General features: G+C 42.8%; 1 protein-coding gene across 11 annotated transcripts in view; it reads right to left on the bottom strand.

Annotated features, from left to right (window-relative positions):
• The window catches only part of auts2a (activator of transcription and developmental regulator AUTS2 a), a 400,420-nt gene that overhangs the window by 227,157 nt on the left and 168,528 nt on the right, over window positions 1-4,735 (bottom strand). The window lies entirely within an intron of this gene.

The following is a 4,735-nucleotide window of genomic DNA, read 5'->3' as shown; positions in this document are numbered from 1 at the left end:
CACACACACACACACACACAGTGTGTATATTACAAGGGACTACTACAATCATTTCAATTTAACACAATATCTAATGATGCTGTACATCAAAAAAACAAATAAAAACTCTGAGGATCTCTTTTAGTGATTCACCAAGAAAAGCTCTGGGCTTTAAGATACTTGTAAGATAAGATGTGCAAAATCATAGTCCTGCTTCCTCATCTGTTTAACCGCCAACTATCAGTTATACTGTACACTAGTCCACTTTGAAGCTTAGCATAAGCAGGCACACAAGACGCCCCACAAAACCACTTAGCTCTTCATGAACAAACAGATCTAACAGAGTGAAAATCTGACTAGTCAAGCTACTTTACTCCCTCTAAGCTTCTGTTGTCTCCTCTGTGGCGGAGGCTTTTGTCTGACAGATGTTTACAGGGGATGGGCGATGTTTCCTTACTGCGTGCTGCCTGGGAAAACATCTGGAGTTTGCAGGGATTTACCAGTAATCCCTTCGGCAAGCTGTGGAGTGCTCTCCTAGAATTTCAATGTGTCTGTAAAGTAAACAAGCCTTTCTGGACAGAAAAAAACTGACAGGGCCCGCTTTGCGACAAGCATTGCCAGGGTTAACAGTTCTGTAAGCCTCTTAGCACGGCAGCTTTTAAGCATAAATGAATTAAACTGGTTTGGCTAAAATGGCTCCAATAATCTCTAATTAAAGTCCTCCCAGCGTGGGTGGATGGGCAGAGGGATAAAACTTCCATGACGATCAAAAGGAAAAGGACGCATGCTACTAAACCTAGACGCAAACCAGTCAACAAAAGTCTCCCAACAGACATCTAATAGAGGATTACGTTCCTCAAGAATATCCCTCCACAGGAATGTATAGCATTGGTTTCAACCTTCTCAGAGTTTATGTGCGATACCACCCAAGAGAGGGTTCCACACCACGAGTCTCTCATATAACGTACCGTGGCATCAGCAGAGACTGCAATATGCCTCCCTTAATGATAAGCCACACCCCACTCTCTGGTTTTCACAGTCATTATAGTCATTACAGCCACCCCCTACCATTAAACAGACCAAGCCTGGCACAAAGGCTCAGATAAACAGAGTCTCTCTCTCTCCATGTGGGAACATGGGGAGAGGGGCCACATCTTATAAAGCACAGTTTGGACAGTCTGCTCCAACCAGTAACCAGTGGCCCATCTGGAACATTAGTCATCATCCGTCAGATCAAGTCACAAATAGTCCATAAGGGGCTTTACTATCTGTACAGCGTCCTTATGCCATGAAAATCAAAAGAGACCTCCACCAAATCTATTTGCTCAGTATTTTAGAATGTTAGCATTTTAGCTTCCAATGTATATTTGGTGAATAGTAAATTTCTTTGGCTGATTATTAATGCTTGTTTCAAAGAAATTAGGACTGCGATACTGAGCAGCTGGGGTTTAGCAGCAGAGAAGGATCCCCATTATAAAGAAACAGATGCATCTTGTATCTAAGAGGGTGTTTTGTAAATCATTTACCGTATATTGCATATAAATATTCCAACGTTAAGAAAGTAATTCCTGCTTGAAGGTTTGAATGTAACCCCGGGAGCCCTGAATGTGTCATTTTCTAGAAAGGTCTGAATGAAATTTGATATTAAATAAATACAACTGGCTGGTAATTATTGTGCTGTGTGTGGGAAACTACTGTATGTTTAAACTCCAAAAAATCTGCTAAACACATCAATGCACTGTATGTCTATACTATTCATAAGCATACTGCACACACACTCAGGACAATAAACAACAGAGGTCAGCCGCCCGCGGCCAAGTGTAAGCTCTGTGACTAATCTTTCTAAGGCGTACTCCAGCTTGGTGTGTGTGTGTGTGTGGGTAATGTGATTCTCATAAGGTTTGGGTAAAGGGCTTGTCTGCTAATCTGTAACTACCTGTTAGTGATTGGTGGCGGAAAGTACCCATAATTAAGTACATTTAGTCAAGGATTGCAATAGGTACAATTTTAAGATTGATTCTGCTACTTTCTACTTCTACTAGGAAAATATTCTACTTTTATTTGACTGATATAGTTATTGGTTACTCATAAGAGCAATAGCTTGCATAAGAAACAACATTGTCGGGAGACTAAGGTAACTTAGCTGGTAGAGCGTGCCTCTATACACAGAGGCTCGGTCCTGGACGCAGCGGGTGCGGGTTCAATTCCAACCTGCGGCCCTTTGCTGCATGTCCCCCTTTCCCCTTTCACGTCTAAGCTGTCCTGTCACAAATAAAGGCCTAAAATGCCCAAAAGCTTATCTTCAAAAAAAGAAACATTTCCCCTAGAAATTACATTTATATAAAAGGAAATATTTCGCCTACCAGACCGCATTTCTTTAAGCATTATGAGGAAATGTTACATAATGTATCTGTCAAGTTGCACAAATGCTGTAACTGAACACATCAGTGAATTGTTCACTGACACAAACAAGTGTTTTTTGCAACATAATATATATATGCTTGTAGTGACTACCGCATTATTAAAATTCTGTATGGTTGTGGCCAGGTTAGCTCAGTTGGTAGAGCAGGCGCACACACACAGAGGTCTACTCCTCCACGCAGCGGCTGCACGTTCAACTCCGACCTGTCACTCTTTGCTTCAAGTCTTTCCCCAACTCTCTCTCCCCTATTAATGTCTTCATCTGTCCTGTGGAAATAAAGGTCTCAAATGCACCAAAAAAAAATCTTAAAAAAAAAAAAAATCTGTATGGTTATGTTTAAGTACTGGCAACACTTACCATTAGGAAAATATCATGGTCTGATTTTTATTCAGAAAAAGGCTGCAGTGAATTGAGTTTATTAACATTTAACCAACACCACAATACTTTGCCTAACATTAACCAAAGGGTTTTTGTTAGCCATGTAATGCAATGCAGGGCTAAAGGTTAAACCAATGGCTTGCAACCTTGTTGGCCTGTGACCGAAAACAACAATGCAGCGTGTAGTCGGGGTCCCTTCTCATGTTTAGGATATTGGAGTCTAAAGTGTACGCAGTTCTGCCGTTCTGTGATGTCTTTATGGGGCAAGTTGACGTCACAATGACGATTAAAACGATATATTGTGCAGTCCTAAACTCTTTGTAACCAACTATCTGTGTGAGCTTATGAAAATATGAAAAAATGAGAATGTAACCCTCATTTTCTATTTGTACAAGTATACTTTGCTGCTTTGTACTGATGTAAAGGCATCAGTCAGATCTCCTAAAATGTAAATCTCCATGAGCAGCCATCTGGCCATAGGAAAGGCCAGAGTTAACACAGGAGTCACAGGGCACTCAGTGTGTGTTAAATTGAATTAGTCCAGTGTGAGTCAGGTTGCTGTTCGCCCTCTGTGGGTCTGCAGCCCACTGGGGGGTCCTGGCACTGGCTTAGAGGACAAAGAACTGCGAGCAGACACACAGAGCAGGACTTCAGTGTTCTGTTCTCTTTTCACTCTGAGGAATGTAACCCACCTCCAGTCGCTACCTCCCTCTCACTGCAGTACATGAGCCCACATACCCGCAGACATGGATCACCCAGCGTTCTTGACCCAGAAGCCATGCGTCATGGCCTTCTCACCCTTTGGTGGGGGGGAGCGCCAAAAGGAAAAAACAGCCACACCGTCAAAAATGGCAGCACTTGTTTAAGGTCACTTCCTCCTGGCATGCTGTTGACAAGGTGCCTGTCAATCATGTGTAACCAGAAGGAGGCGGGCTGCTCCTGAGGCGAGACAGCTGGGAGCGGGGAAAGCCGACGGCTGCATATGCCCTTCTCCTCCTCAGACACGGCCCCAGACCCCCATAAGCACCGACACACACATCCTGTTCTTGTGTACACTTTCTTCTAACTGGGAACACAGACATGGAGGAAAATAGAAAAGTAGAGGAAAGCCGGGCCACTTAGGAGTGTAGCCAGACATCCAGCACCAGATGATGAATTTCACATTTTTGTTGTTGTAAAAATACAGTTTGGAGCTTCTTCAATCAAGTCAGTGCAAATTCGAGATATTTCTGATTTAACAAGGCTTGTAACAAATCAGCTGTTATATCTTTATTTCTTTGCTCCTTTAGTTACCAAGATTTCTGAAATAAAAATTAACCACTCTTTTAGTTTCAATTTCATCAATTTTTGGGAGGGGGGTGCAGGAAATGTTGAGCATTCAGTATATATGTGTTCAAAGTCAAGATGTTTTATCTTCTATAATAGTTTTATATTAGAAGCCATATTTTTAGACCAATGGTTAAATGGTAAATCTAGTTCTAAAAGAAGAAAAGAGCAGCCATCTTCTCACGTCTCCACCTCAAGTAAAAAATGGCAGACCAGATCACAGAGTACTTCGGGCACCAACAGATGCTCCCATGAGGCCACTTGGCACCCTCTCACTTATCCACGATAACATAACGACAACAACATGTATGCTGCTTCTATATTTTGATAGCGGCCTGCTTCTTCATGTTTGAGGTAATGAGATAGCTTTATTGATCCCACAGTGCAGACACCTGATGCTAAGGGGAGAACTTGATCAGCATACGGGGTCACCACCAAAACCGTTGTCATGACACAAAGAGAGGCGAGGCATAAACAGGAGCTGACTGACTAGATGGTCACTGGAGGCTGACGGACCGGCCGCCGGCTACCGGACTCAAGGTAATCGGAACACTAGCTGCAAACATTTGGGGAAAGTGCTCACTGCTGACACACACACACACACACACACACACACACACACACACACAC

Source organism: Etheostoma spectabile, chromosome 13 (genome assembly GCF_008692095.1).
Source record: "Etheostoma spectabile isolate EspeVRDwgs_2016 chromosome 13, UIUC_Espe_1.0, whole genome shotgun sequence".
NCBI classification, from domain to species: Eukaryota; Metazoa; Chordata; class Actinopteri; order Perciformes; family Percidae; genus Etheostoma; species Etheostoma spectabile.
Note: the sequence above shows the minus strand (reverse complement) of the source record. Positions and strands in the feature narration are given on the sequence as shown.